Below are 16,048 nucleotides of genomic sequence, written 5' to 3'. Positions count from 1 at the left end.
TGGGAAGCAGCCACATGGCACAGGGAGATCAGCTCGGTGCTTTGTGACCCCCTAGAGGGGTGGGATAGGGAGGGTGGGAGGGAGGGAGACACAAGTGGGAACAGATATGGGAACATATGTATATGTATAGCTGATTCACTTTGCTGTAAAGTAAAAACTAACACACCATTGTAAAGCAATTATACTCCAATAAAGATGTTAAAAAACAAAAACTAACAAACAAACAAAAAACCCACTGAGATTTTAATAGGGATTGCACCTTGGCACCTGTTATATGTATACTCTTCACAAGTAGGAGCAAGGATTTCTATTTATGTCATTCTAGAAATATTATAACATTTTCTTCTTATGGTATCAATGCATTCCTTACAGGTGTAATCTTAAATTCCTCTTTATTTTCTGGTTTTGCTTTCTAATGTGAGAGGGATGTAAATTCCTACGTATCTTCTAACTGGTTGTTGCTGATATTTAGAAGCCTATTAGTGCTTCTATGTTTGCTTTGCACATTTCTAAATTTTCATTATGTTTCCCAGTTGATTCTTTTGGGTTTTCTAAGTGCACATAATATTTTCAGCAAATACACGTTTGTCTTCTCTTTAGGGTAGTTTTATGTCTTAGATCTGAGATATTTAGGAAAGCTCTCTTACTATTCTCTAGTTATTTATTTCTAACATTATTAAATTTTTGCTTATAAGGATTCTGCAGTTTGAAATCTATTAAAGTTTATTTAGGTTTTCTTCTGTGATTTTGTGTATGGCCTGTCCTGTGGGTAATTTTGTGCATATTTAATGGATATTTGAAACAAAGTAAAAATCTTTATCTGTAGGATAAAACTGTGAGTGAGTGAATGTGTGTGTGTGTGTGTGTGTGTGTGCCTATACACTTTCATACACATAGAAACACATATATAATAATCATAAAGCAGTAACTCTAGCTCCATATGTGTTCATGTTGGGTGTTTGTGTGATTGAACTTGTTAATCTTGTCAATTAAATCCTCTATAGGCTCACAGTTTTTTGTCTATTTGATTTTCCAGTGTTGGAGAGAGTAGATTAGATCTTCCCTCTATGACTGTGGTTTCATTAATTCATATGTTTATTCACAATTATTTTGCTCAGGATAGTTTGGTTTATGCTGTTCACTGATTCTAGGATGATGACCGCTATTCCTTCTCAGGTGATTTTAGTACTTATCAATATCAAATACACACTCCTTTGTCCTATTTAAATCTTTCTGGTTTGAATTATACTTTTCTGTTAAGCCTAGTGCTGCATTTACTTTTCTTTTTGTTAACGTGTCACTGTCTGACTCTTTACAAATGTCTCTATCATTTGGTTTGACGGGCAGGCATAAGCAAAGCTGTACTGTGCGTGATACATGTTTACTCACCTGCCAGCCGTTGAATAAAAAATTAGAGTCAGTTACAGTTATCTCCACCAATATATTTTGGCCTTATTTCTGTCCCCGTTCTTTTGATTTGTTTTCTATTTGGTAAGAATACTGAATTTTCATTATTTTGGTTATATGCAGGCCTCACCCATAGCGGCCCTCCAGGTGCGCTGGAGAATAATGTCCATGCCGACCGCCGGCTATGCCGGGGACCTTGGGGAGTGTGAGTCTGGGGCAGCCTCTTGCCAACACTCTTCTGACTGTGCAAGCACAAGGCGAGATCCCTACGGAGCCCACAGCAAAGGCCTGAACCTGCGAAACTTCTCCTTTCCCAAGGTTATTGTCTCACCACTGGGGAATTCTGGTCCATTTTTAATGAAAGCAACAAGAACAGTGTTAATAAAGCCAGCATCGTCTGAGAACTCACCCTTATTTGCTGAACGACAATGGCAGAACCCCCGCTCAGCTAGAATGAAAGAGGCAAAAGTAAATGTACTCGCTTCTGCCCCAATTCAATCTGATTTTTGTGGCTAATTATAGAATGTTTTTCACTAGATCACTTCCTACCCACCAAGCATTGGGACATTTTTTATAAAGCAGTTGGTATAATTTAACTGAGAAGAACAGTTCATCACATGTAATCAACTCAACCTACTCTGGGTCCTGAAAGCAGCAGAATTACTGTGGGAAGCTCAGTATCAATAATGATCATTCATAAAAATCAACATCTTTGAACAAAATATTTGTCTAAAGTTTTTCCTCCCTCACATAGGTCATTTCAAGAATCTAGCCACAAGGAGTGAGTGATTGGTGTCAGAAGACCTTAATGTAAATCCCAACTCTGCTACCAGCTGAGCCTCAATTTCTCTATCAGTAAAATGGGCACAGTAGTGTTTGTCTGGTGAGCATATGGGGCTTCTTAAATGATATTCCACTTGAAAGTGATTAGCAAAGAACCAGACATATTGTAGGCTCTCAGTAGAAGCTTTTCTCAATTAATTTGTAAGTAGCAGCAAGATGGATACCATTGTTTGGTTTTGAACATGGATGGCCATAGAAAAGATTACCACACGCAGTATCACCTTGACCAGATTAGCACTGGCTCCTAATCACTTGAATCAAGGTATTATAGTTAAGAAAACACTGATTTTGTAAGTTAAAGAATCCATATACATACATTGAAATAGACTCTTACGATGTGATATTATTTATATTTTCTGATTGCATACATTCAAATGTAAACTGAATAAGCCAATTTACATCTTATCTTTAGAAAACATACAGCAAAATGCATTGACTGAGTAATTTAATTCCAATCTTGCTTCCCTGAAATAGTCTCTGTTCAGTTATCTTATGCTTGGTTTTAATGGATGTTGGGAAATATAAGCTACTTCCAAATCCTTTGGAAGAAGGTCAGCTCTGAACTTACCAATCAACAAATTTGCAATATGTGAAGATAATGTTTTACATAAAGTATAAGATTTTTAAAAAGATCAAAGAAAGAGGAGCTCTTCCAGCCCATTCTGCTATTCTGAATATATCTTCACCCCCCTCCTAGCTCACTTTCAATGCACTAATGTAAGAAACATAAAAGTAAGACTAAATTTAAAGCAATGTTGGGATGCTATGAAGAGTGTCATCAGCAGGCAAAGGTACTGAAAGAATTCTGGACAATATAAAGTAGAAGACAGATAGATGTCAAAGAATAACAGAGAAAAGGAAACAGCAACCTCTGAGGGGTAAACGTAGGATCCTTTAAAAAGTGATTTTTTTCCCTGAAGAAACCAAGAATCACGCAACTGGTCAGAGACAGCAGGGGCAGGGAGGAGGATGGGGCCTTGGCTTTTTGCTAAGTAATTAAATTCAGGAGTGTGGCACTGCTGCAGTAATTTCCCGGTCCCATGGGTGTCTTCTCTCCCAAGAGGAGAGCCATGGAAGCAGAACTTCATACCAATTCACTCTTGGACACCTCCAGAGTGGAGGAGCTTTGAGGGCTGAAGAATGGTGAGGTTGCTTTAGGTGACTGATACCAGTCCACAAAGATAGAAAGCTACCAAGCCAAGAATGCAAGCTACCTGCACATCCTAAACAAAGGCATTCTTTCCTTGCATAAACACAGGAATGAGGGCTGCTGTAATCAAAGCCTGCACCAACCACATGCAGAATGGGGATTTTCATTTGGACAGAGGCATAGTATGCTAACCTCCAATACCAACCAACTTAGACTTCTGTCTATAGAAATCAACACAATTTCAAACACAGAATAAACAGAATTCCACATATTAAATAGGGGCTCTAAACGAACACTCTAGAAAAGTTCAAAGAAGACTAAGTTAACATAAAAAACAGAGATTTGAATATCGTCTTCTGAGGGTTCTCACTATTCTTATTTTAGGTGACATATACCCACAAAAATTAAAAACATTCTAATTCAAAAGAAAAGTTAGAATTTTAGAAATAAAAAATGGTGCTATCAGTGTAAACCAACAAGGGAAACAAAAAGAAAACCTCAACAGTCTGGCTAAATAACAGAGCAGACATGACTGGAGGTAAAATTAGTGAGATGGAAGAGCCAGTCAAGGGATTTTCTCATGACACACTGCAACAGGTTAAAGAGTTAGAGGATACAAGGGAAAAGTTAAATGCTACAAAATAGGTACCCAGGTCCAGAAGTCCAGCATCTGTCTAACAGGAGTTCTAGCAGGAAAAATGAATGGAGAGAAAATGAGCAAACATTAAAAGAAAATTTCTAGAAGTGAGGAATTTCTTATATCCTGCTATATACTAAGCAGAGATAATAAAATACAACTCACCTAGATGCCTTGGTGAACTTTTTGAATTGCAGGGTGTGCCAGATATTCTTCCTTGACTCTGAGTATCACTTTTTCAGCTCTCTCCTGCACTGAGGGAGCTGGAATTCTTGGATTTAGGTTTAGGAGACTCCCTTGTCAGCAGATTTCAGTTTCATGCCAGAGTCTTGTTTGAGGTTGCTGATGAGAAGCAAAACTTGTCTCCAGCAGCAGCTATGGGCTGGAGCGCAGGTTCTGGCAGACAGAACACGGGGGCTTCTGAAAGCACACACACCAATGTTACGGGGAGTCATGGTCATGAGGCAGCAGTTCTGCAATTGCTGTCCTACCTGAATGCACAAAGCCTTGGCAGTCCTGCTCATCCTCTCTCTCTCAGTGGGTTAGAGCCTTCAATCTTCTGCATTAAATACCTTCACACTTGAAATACTTAGAAAATAACCTGGTTTCCTGACAGAACCCTAACTGATATGCAAGGAAAATGAGAAAATACTAAAAACTGACAGAGAAAGAGAAAATAGACAAAAAGTTATCAACAAAAGAAATAAGACTGGTATTAGAATTCTAGCTTGCAACATGGAATACAAAAAAAAAAATAGTGGAACAGTGTCTTCAAAAGGACATTTTGAACCAAGAATTCTCTGTCTATCTAAATTATTATTCAAACTAAAACCAAAGCCAAAATAAATGCATTTTTACTCTTGCAAGCATTCAAAACATTTACTACTCTCTCTTAAGGATTCTCAAGGATGCACTCCAACAAAATAAAAACATGAATTTGATAAATACAAATATATGAGATAAAAGAAGCAGTAATGAGCAAAAGTGCTATAAAGCATTTTATAACTCATTTTAATATATTTTTGGTAATGTGATTGAAAATTTTTCAAGCAATTATTAATAATTAATGATTCAGAAAGTAGAATGAGGATAATTCTGAAAAAATATAGGTACTTTCATTTAAACTTAAGATATAGGGAGAAAGATAAGTTGCCTTATTTGGGGAAAGGGATAAATTATAGTTAAGAATTGTCAGCATCAATATAAAAACATGTTTAAGTGTAATATTAGAAGAATAGATATATATAAATTCCAAAGCATTAGCTCAAATAAGTAGGAAAAAAGAAAACTTAATTCATCTAGCTAAAGCATGGAAGACAAAAAACAGTCAGGAAATCAAATATATCAATTAACACAATACATGAGCATGAATTGATTTTGCACATTAAAGGACAAAGAGCAGATTGGAAAAAAGAAAACAAAATCGTGATATGCTATATACAGGAAAGACACACAAAGTAACATGACCTTGAAAAATTAAAAGAGTAAGAGGTTAAAAAAAGCGAAAATAAAGGGATAGATTGTAATAAATTTGACAAAAGGTAGTAAAAGACAAAGAGAGAAAAGATGAAAAGAAAAGAAAAAAAGAAAGGGAAAGAAAGCAGGAATATTTCCAAGTGGGAAACCAATATAAATATGCAGAAATATGTGAGTCTATTCTTAATTCAATAATAGAGCATATCACAGAGTAGATTAGTGATTGCCAGGGGATGGGGGATGCAGGAAATTGGGAGAGAGCGGTCAAAGAAGACAAACTTTCAGCTAGAAGATGAATAAGTTCTGGGGATCTAATGTACAGCATGGTGAATATAGTTAGTAATACTGCATTGTATACTTGCAATTTGCTAAGAGAGTAGATCTTAGGTGTTCTTAGCCCCCATCACCCCCAAGCAAGTAACTATGTGAACTGATGGATGTGTTAGTTAACTTGATTGTGGTAATCATTTCATAGTGTATACATATATTAACTCATCACATTGTACACCTTAAAAAATGTGAGCAACTTACAGAAAAAAGTAGTAGGGAGTATATTGCAAATCATAACAGAAAAGAGATTCTATATTTTGCTAATTAGCATTAATGTGACATGGAGTGAGATCAACGGTAGGGAGCAGTAGGCACACTCATACACATTCACTGTGGTTTAGTGAGTAGACGTTGCTAGAGCAGTTTTGGAGGACAATATAGCAGCAGTTATCACAGTTTACAGTGTGCATATCCTTGAGAGCAAGTCCCTTGCAGAGACATCCTGTAGAAATATTAGGACAATTACATAAAGCTAAAAGCACACGGGTACTCACTGCAGCCTTATCTGTAGAGCCAAGAACTGGAACCAGTTTAAGTGCTCATGAGTTGGATAATGGTGAAATGACTTATGGTACATCCATTCTATGGAATACTATGCAGGCATCAAAAATCATCACATAAAAAATAGCACTGTAAAAGGTGAAAGATACATTGACAGAGGGGGAAACGGATGCTGCAGAACAATATGAGGAATATTTAATAAGAGCAAACTTTCACGTGCAAAATATTCACTTATGAATTTTGACATAAAGATATAAATCATACATACCAACTGTTTTCAGTGGTTATTTTTGAAAAGGCAGGTGGGTTTGGGAGGGGCTGTGAAAGGAATCCATAGTTTAACTCAGTATGATTCTGCATAACTTGACTTTTTTCTTACAAGCATGACTCCATTAAAATTTTTCCTAATTAAAAAATAAGAAAAATAGCTGAAGAAGTAGGGGGCAGCCTCCGAATCTTTGTTAAAGGGCCTCCGGTGAAAACCAGGGGAAATATTTTTTAATGTGCGGGGCACAAGGGGTTTGTCTGTGAGCTACTTAGGTTGATGGGTTGAGGTCAAGTGGAAAGGAATGTTCACATCTAATAAGAGAAACATACTAAGCGCAGCTAGTATAAATTTTAATGATCGTTTTAATAAAAAATAATTCTTTTTGAGACTGATGTTTTCAAACAAAACTGAACCTGATTAGCCTGGGTGGACGCAGTTATAACTTACCACTTAAAAGATATTTATTTTCCTGACTTCTTTTGTGTTATTTCTCATTATTTACCAAGGTAACTTGGGTTTTAGTCACTCTGTAGACACCTAATAATTACATATTTATCCACATATATCCCAACAGAAGCATCACTGCGTCCAGTTCTCTTAGACCTGAGGCAACTAAATGTTGTCAACATTACAGATACTACGAATCATCTTTCACTTTAGCAGCAAATAGGTTTGAGACAAATCCCCCAGGATAGAGTAAAAATCATAATTCCCTATGGGCTTGCCTGAAACGCCAAGCAGAAAATTAAGCATATTAGCCCATCAGGATAGGCTAGGTGACACAAAGGAAAAAGTTAAAAAATAAAAATCTCCAAATATCAGTGGTTTACAACAAACATCATGGGTCTTGTGTGGTTTTCTCCAGATTGTCCTCACTACAGGACCCAGCCTGAGAGAGCAGCCCATGTCTGGGAGACTGCTGGTCTCCTGGCAGAAGTAAAAAAGGAAATCACTGCCAAGCAGCACTGGTTCTAACAGCATCTGCCTAGGAGTGGCTTGTGCTCACACGTCATTGGCCAAAAGAGGTCACGTGACCAAGCCTGCTGTGACCAGGCAGCCATGACAGGGAGTCACACCCTGAATTCAACAGTTTTTAACAATACTGAAGGATAGTTCCTGTCACCTGGACCGTTATTCACACGCCTGTGCACACACACACACCCAGACTGACAGAACTCACTAGTCTATGGAAAAGCAGTAAGAAGAAAAGTGTGTAAGAGTATTGTTTGGGTCCACTCAGAACTAAATATTTAGTTCAGAAAATTTTAGAGAGCTCTTTGAGTTAAATGAAAGACAGAACTGAAGAGACAGTGGAAGGGTGACTTAACCCCAGCATTTTCCCAGCAAGGTCACAAACTGGAGTGCCATCCTGTGACAGCAGAGAAAGATGCACTGAGCTTTAAATATGTGCGCGTATATACATGCATAGACATATATTCTGAGTTAAAATCAGTTAGAAGCTCTCCCTTCCTAAAGAAAAATTCCTACATTAGCAAGATTACCTGATAACCTGTCCACCTCCTTCATCCTTATCTCATCCATCCTTATCTTATCTATCCTTATTTACCCTGATTTGGGAAATGGCATCATTGCTCCAAAGGACCTCCTTCGCTACTGTCAGATTTCATAGAGTTACCCAAAAGTGTCTTCCTGCATGCTCTTCCTTCTTCCTGGCATCTAATAAATCCTCAATAAATATTCATTTAAAAGTAATAAATGAAGAAAAACTGAGATGAGGAGATAAAGTTACAGGAAAGCAGGGAATGTTGACAGGGAACAGCGGGGTCTTTAATCAGATCAGGCTGGAGATTCTGGCGGAAGGATCCGTTCTGTTCACTCCTCCCCCAGGGGTAAGAAAACAGGCATGACGTGACTTTTTTTTTTTTTTTTAATTTTTTGAGCCCTAAACTGTCGGGAAGAAGACATGGAGAAGTGAGTTGTGATCCACCCGAGGAAGGAGGGGTTGGGAGGGAGATGGGAGCAGTCATTGCCGAGGGTGGGATGGGGCCACCGAGGAATGACGGCAAATTTGCCTAAAACCGGAGGAGGGGGTGTGGTCCATGTCATGCAAAGTCTGTGAATGAGGGGATTACACATATTCTTCAGGTCACCTTGCTTCTTTTCTTTTCTTTTCTATATTTTGAAACTTGAAGGAAATATTAATAATTTGAGAAAATTCACAAAAGATTTACAAACTAATAAAAGTTAGAATTGATGGATTATCTGTCTAATTGTACTTTTATTATAAAATGTCAATTATGTATGCTAATGTTCATGCAATTTTGCTAGCCACTATACATATTCAAAACAAACTCCCAAATCCTTGTCATCTATATACTCTAAAGTCAAGCTTTCATGTATTTTTTTTTTTAATGCTATGCTGGTGTTTATTAGACTTCTCTTAAGTTCTTTAACCCTTCTATGAGATAAAACCTATACCCCTGTATCAGCAAGTAATGTGTATGCTACTTGGCGAAAACACAATGATTACGCACATTTTTAAAAATTTTATAATTTTTCCTTTTTTTACAATCCGAGAAACTGGAGAGCTTTACTGCAAAGACAGCCGATGTGCCTCCATCCCCCGCAGGATGTGTGAGCCCAGGTTCACCGACCCAACACAAGGACCGCAAGCTCCCCTTCTAACAAGTGAAGAAGCAGCCTCATCATTGGCCATAAAAAGGTGTACAGCACAGACTGGCTGGTCCACCAGGCTTCAGGGGAGGACCCTCTCTGGCACGTGGGTACATTTTGTCCCCGGGCTGATTTCCGCTGGCTGCAAAGTTTGCAAACGTGTCCAGGTTATTTCTGTCATGTCTCTACAACCGGCCTTCAATTTTTAAAAGAGCCCTTGTTTAAATCCAACTCAGTTTCTACACTGGCCAAATTGAAAACATCAGTCCACCCTCCAGAGCAAACCTACTTTATCATGATTTATACATGGGAACGTGAGCCCTGCCAAGAAACACACAACCTCTGCCCAATGTTAATAATTGCAGTATGGAGACAAGGTCCATTACATGGGATAATTCTGTACAGCGTTGAATCTTTTTAAAGAAAAAAATAAATAAAAAGATGAGACTCTCACTTCCCATAAATAGGAGTGAATGAATGTTAGCAGATAAATGTGGATGGGCAACAGATTTGATGAGTAGTACCGGTGAAGAGGCAGGGTTTGTGAGTCCTTCCCAAAGATTAACTGAACGTGAAATATTGTAGAGCCACGGGTGTAGGCAGTGCTGTGCTGTTAATTACTTAACAACCAGTTCTCCAAAGGGGAAAAGCCCTGATCTAGAGTGTCTGCCAATTTCTGTGGTGTAAATACGGCCACCACGTAGCAAATCAACGTGTAGTATTTTCACCGTACGGATAAAATTGGCATGAATAACCTCAAGCGCGTAGACAGTAAGAAAATCTACTAGAGCGATTAAAAAGTGAATTATTCTGGGAACCTGTTACCTTTTTCAAAGTATGATTTATATAAGTTTATAGAACTTAATATATAATAACAGCTGTGTTTAACAGCCAGCTTGCAAAATTCCTGAAAATTTAACAACAGACTCTGGAGAGTCTGTGCCAGCCCAGGCACACCACTGGGTCGCCGGGGCAGGTGATGTATGCAACTGTGGGTGTTTCTAAGAAAAAAATCTCACTGATAGAAGAGTGAATCAGAGTGCCACATGAGACATTTTAATCGATTGTACCTTTTCCTAGGGTCTGGTTGCAGATTGGCCTGTGCTCAAGTTGGCAGTCTTGTAGACGCAGCCATGCTTTCAAGCACGAGCCAGCAGGCTGGGGCCTGCGGTCCTGGACCTGAGTCCCGAGAGCCTTCAAAATCTCTTGTGCGTGTTTCTGAAAGTAACTGTCTCAGGCACATTTTTTTCCCAGTACCTAAATCCTCTAAGTTGTTCTTGCTTTGGGTGAGGTGGAGTGATCAGAGTGTTATATTTCCTTATATCATCTGTAGGGCAGAAATCAGAGGCGGTAAGAGACTTGGACGGTTTTTGAAGGCGGTGTCAATACACAGCACCCGTGGAGTCAGTGGTGCTGGATGAGGAGCAGAGGAACCAGGGCCCGAGAGGCATCATGAGTCGGGCAACACGGAGGGGAAAGGCTGCTGGGAAGGTGACTGGAATTTCCAGAGCATTCGGGAACTGGCGGGAATGGGTGGGGAAGGCCGGATGCTATGGGCTCTGCATTCTCTCTCATCCCCGCTCCCTCAAATCTAGATAAGATGGGGCGGCAGCTGCCAGGACTTCACTTGAGAAAGGGCACCAATGTCTGCTTCGAGGTTTCTCCTGGGCTGCAGAGTATTCATCACAGAGGAAGGGGGCAGAGGCCTGTCTGGCGATACAAGATACCTACAGGCTGAAGCCTAGATCGCCCTCAAAGTTAAGGGTCCCAAATCCACTTTCACGATAGGAAGCGGGGGACAGAAAAAATTCCCCAACTCGGGTAGCATTACCAAAGGGGCCGCAGCTGTAAGGGTGGTCGGGACACAGGTCAGCCCTGGGCTCAGGGCTGGGCTGGTGTTCAGAGCCTACGGGGTAGGGGAGCAGGTCCACACGGACCCGGCCTCCTGACTGAGTCATGGATCTTGGCCTGGATCTGCTGGAAGAGAGAAGGTGAAGAGGAAACCGTCTTACTGAGGGTTTTAAGGAATTTGAGTCAAAAACTCACTCCTGCCTGATTGGCGAATCCTGAGTGAGTACACGTTGGAAGCATCATTCGGTGGCAGGTGTTCCCAAAATACAGCAGCAGTTTTCTCCAATACCTGGACCCACCTAAGGCTCGTTCGCATCACCGATGCTGCACTAGTCAGAGATCTGATGGGAATTCAAGGGAGCTTGGGGCTTCTGGGTCACGTGGGAACCTCAGCCAAGGGGAAAGAGTGTCCTAATTTGCAAGCTCTTCAAAGGGTCAAAAGTTCATAGAAATTTTAAGATTTTTTTTGTTCTAGTTCTGTGGAAAATGCCATTGGTAATCTGATAGGGATTGCATTGAATCTGTAGATTGCTTTGGGTAGTATAGTCATTTTCACAGTATTGATTCTTCCGATCCAGGAACATGGTATATCTCTCTGTATCATCATCTTTGATTTCTTTCATCAGTGTCTTATAGTTTTCTGAGTACAGATCTTTTACCTCCTTAGGTAGGTTAATTCCTAGATATTTTATTCTTTTTGTTTGCAATGGTGAATGGGAGTGTTTCCTTAATTTCTGTTTCTGATCTTTCGTTGTTAGCGTATAGGAATGCAAGAGATTTCTGTGCATGAAATTTGAATCCTACAACTTTACCAGATTCATTGATGAGCTCTAGTAGTTTTCTGGTGGCATCTTTAGGATGTTCTATGTATAGTATCGTGTCATCTGCAAACAGTGACAGTTTTACTTCTTCTTTTCCAATTTGTATTCCTTTTATTTCTTTTTCTTCTCTGTTTGCCATGGCAACATAGTTTTTTATTCCAAAACTGTGTTGAGTAATAGTGGCGAGAGTGAACATCCTTGTCTTATTCCAAAGGAGCATATTTCTTGACCTTAGGCGATGTGCTTAGAAGATGCTTTTCTGAACGCTGTTGAGGTGGTTTGGATTACTGTTGCAGGGGCTTGGTTCAGCTCAACCGTTCATAGGTGACAACCTTCTGGGTAGAAGGTTCTGACAAGGGCACGGTGCCCGGGAACACAGGACAGTCCCCTGCCAGAGCACCACAGCCATTGCGGTGGGACAGGAGATCAATCCAGCTAAGAGTGTCGAATGTAATCGACCTGCTCGGTGCCAGGAAAACTGCTCACATGGTCCAGGAATGGTGAAAAGTCAATTCCAGTTTTGAAAAATCTGTCAGATTAATTAAAATACAGTGTAGCACAGGAGAGCTAATGAATACACGCTCAGCCCCCCCCTTCTGATCCACGGCTTTGTTCTCGCCTCAGTCCCCCGCTCACACCATGCCAGGGGCGCAGGCTTTGGGATGCTGGCTTCGCCTGATGGAAAAGTTTAGCGCTGGGAAGAGTAAGGTAAACTGACACAAACAATTAGTGTCTGTTTCTAGAGCAAATAGAAGTCAACTAGCGGTTAGTGTTGTCATTTCTAATCCTTTTAAATTATTTGATTACAATAAAAGCATAGAAATCAGAAGGGGAGGCCGTTCTTTATGGCATAATTGATCTTTTAAATGGTCCTATTTGATTTTGCATTTTGTCAAAAATGAAAGTAACTCTTGAAGCCTTGCATGAAGACATTCATAGAAATTATTAAAGCTCTGACACCAAATTACCTGAGAGATTACATGAGATGTTTGACCGGTTTGCCTGTCAACCTGTAGGCAGCTTCTACGATGGTTGTTAACCACCCTTGATTGGCCAAGACAGCAGTGCTTCCCCAGGGGAAACTTTTAGGATGAAAAAACATAATCAGAGGGGACCCTCCAGAAGACGGAGCCAGAAGGATTCCAAAATGGACCACTGTGGGCTGGATTGCTGGGGAAGTCTGCACAGAGCCTGTCAAATCATCTGTCTGTAGCAATTATTTTGATAAATTTGCCATGCAGTTGCATCTTCTCACTTGCATTATTTCGCGATGTGACACCAGGAAGCACAAGCCTCTATTTGGGTTCCCTCCAACTGCGAACGGGGAAGAGGAACCAGCGACTTTTCCCACGTTGGGTCTTTTTTGAAAAATCCCCCAGAATACTCGTCTGATTTATCTCCTCTCACAGATCCGATGGCTGAATCTGTTTGTGTCAATGGAAGGCCATCTTTTGTGGGTTAGCATCTTCTGGCAGCTCCGTCTCTTTACCAAGAGCGTTCAGAATGCCACAATCGGTAACCTTTGCCAACATGGAGTGCCTTCAAGGAGAGCATGGGATGCTGCTTCACATCTTCGGTCAATTTTATGTAGCAAATTAGAACACAAATTGGATCGGATTTTCCATTTCACTGGCTGAGGAATATCTGCATTTTCAAAGGCCCGGTTAAGATATTAAGAGAAGGAATTAATGAATTTCCTGAACTGTAAAAGGGGAAAAAAGTTAAAAAACACGTGGAACTCCAGTCTAGGAATCTGACAAGGCCTGGAATGGTCCAGGTCTTGCCTGTGAGGTAGGCGTGGTTCTGATGGTCAGGGTGCCCCAGACAACTGCAGCCCTGTCATGGGGGGTATTTTGTAGTCTGTATTGCCTCATTAAAAAGGTAGTTTAAAGCCAACAAGAGCCAAGCCTTGCTTAGTATGGTAAACCCAAAAGAATCAAGGAACCAAAACCTGCTTGATAAGGATCTGTTGTTTTCATGGCATACTGGCACTTAAAATAGGCCAGGGGTCGGGGGACTGTTAAACAGTAAAAAGGAGGCCCTCTCTATGGTGTGTCCCTCTCCCCCAGGACATCCACCTTCCTGGCACTGGGTGGTGGGCAGGGCAAGTGGCAACAGAACACAGTGACTCTGTGAGAGCACAATAGATTCAGACACAAGTAAAACCCAAACCTTGGTCCCAGTAGCTTATAGCCCGTTAGGGGCACATGGGGGTAGAGAGATGAAATAGAAAAGAGGCCCCTGCAGGCTTTCGAACCTCAGGCTAGTACTTAAAAGCTATGCCATCTTGAGCAAGGTCATTGTTCTTTCCAACCCTTTCCTGTGTCTTAATTTTTACTGAAAGTTTTCAGTCTTTCACCATATATGGGCCTTTATCTTTATAATGATAAAATTTTACGTTGATGAATGGTGAATAAAATGATGAATATTATTTATTTCTAGACATCACAGAAAAATCTAGAACCTGGAAGGCCCACTCAGTGAATCTCTGTTGGTTTAACACACACACACACACACACACACACACACACACACACACGAGGCAGCATCTGTAGCCTCACCGTATTCGAGGCACCCTCACAGCTAGCTCCGCGTCCAATCTCCCAGCACCCCTCCAGCCCTGGACCCCAGGTTTCCTGAGCAACCTCCTCCTCTTTTCCCTCCTGAGTTCCCGGCCCAATCAGCAACTTCTGTGTGTTTCAGGACCTTCAGGTAACCTGACTGTTGTCAGCACGGCCTCATCATTTTGATAAATATTAATGAACGTTTTTTTTTTCATTCCATGACAGATAGAAAGAAAAAAGTATGTAGTAAAACATTTAATTTGATAGCAATTGTTTGCAATTTGTTAGGAACTAGGCAAAAATAGACAAGTGTTTTGGAATATACGGACCCTTTATGGCCACGTGCTTTGGTCACTTCCCCCTCTGTTATTTCTTCAGCAGCCTCTCTTCCTTACTTCTCTGTCACCCACTCGTATTAGTCACTCATTCGTTCGCTGTAATGGGCTGCATGTCCGCGTCCCCTCAAAATTCATCTGCTGAAGCCCTAACCCCGGCTAGGGTAATATGAGGAGGTGGGCCTCGGGGAGGTCATCGGGCCGGAAGGGGAAGCCCCGGCACGGGATAAGCGCCCCTAGAAGAAGTGTTTGCTCCCCGTCTTCCCCGTGTGAGAACGAAGTGTGAAGATAGCCTTTTGGAAGCCAGGAAGAGGGTCCTCACCAAACACCAAATCTGCCGGCATCCTGATCTCCAGAGCTCCGAGCAATGGATCTTCACCGTTCAAGCTGCCTAGTCTATGGTCTTTGGGGACAGCGGCTCAAACGAAGACACTCACTTCCTCATTTCTTTGCTCTCAGATATGTTTCCAGCGCTCTTCCTGGCTGGACCTTGACCGTACAGTGGGGACCAAACTCAGCGGCACCAATCAGTCAACGGCGTGGGAATTATCTGCTCACACGGCTGCTCCCCAGCCAGCGGGAGACTTAGGAGACGGGGTCCTTTCAGCCTGATGGCATCAGAGCCCAGCACAGCACCTGGCACAGGGCAGGAACTCAACGATGCCACGTGGGCGTGGTCTTAGAGGTGAGATGCAAGCACTGACCCTGTCCCAGGCCCAGGTGACACAGCCGTGTCCCTGGGACCCACCCAAGCTGTGACCTCTGTCCTTGTCACGTCTCCCACCGTGCCTCCTCCACGCGCCTCCCCAGTTCCTGGCCTCCTGGTTTTAACGCGGTTGGTTGTTCGTTCTTTGCTCTTCTGCCTCTGCCAGGCCCCTAACCCCAAGCCCGGCCAGCCTGGAATGCCACGCTGTCCCTGCAGGCCATTCATCCAAGTCCTTCTGGCCTGACCCTCTGCTGAGCTGTCAGGCTGAGGGGGACATCGCTGCCTGTGTGACTCATTTGCACCCCTGCTTTTCACCGCCCCGGGTTCGCATCCCAGCTCTGCAGGCCCGGGGGCTCAGCGACGCCGGCAGTTTGCTGGACGGTGGCCTGACTTCTCTCCTCTGTCCCCGGGGGCTGTGAGGGTGAGGACCAGGCCCCTGATGGTGGCCGAGTGGCAGTCTGTGGGGAGGGAGGGTTTTGTTCCTTACCGCACCGGCTAAAGCACCTCTGCGCAGCTGACGGGCCG

The sequence above is a fragment of the Physeter macrocephalus genome, chromosome 20 (genome assembly GCF_002837175.3).
Source record: "Physeter macrocephalus isolate SW-GA chromosome 20, ASM283717v5, whole genome shotgun sequence".
NCBI lineage: Eukaryota > Metazoa > Chordata > Mammalia > Artiodactyla > Physeteridae > Physeter > Physeter macrocephalus.
Note: the sequence above shows the minus strand (reverse complement) of the source record.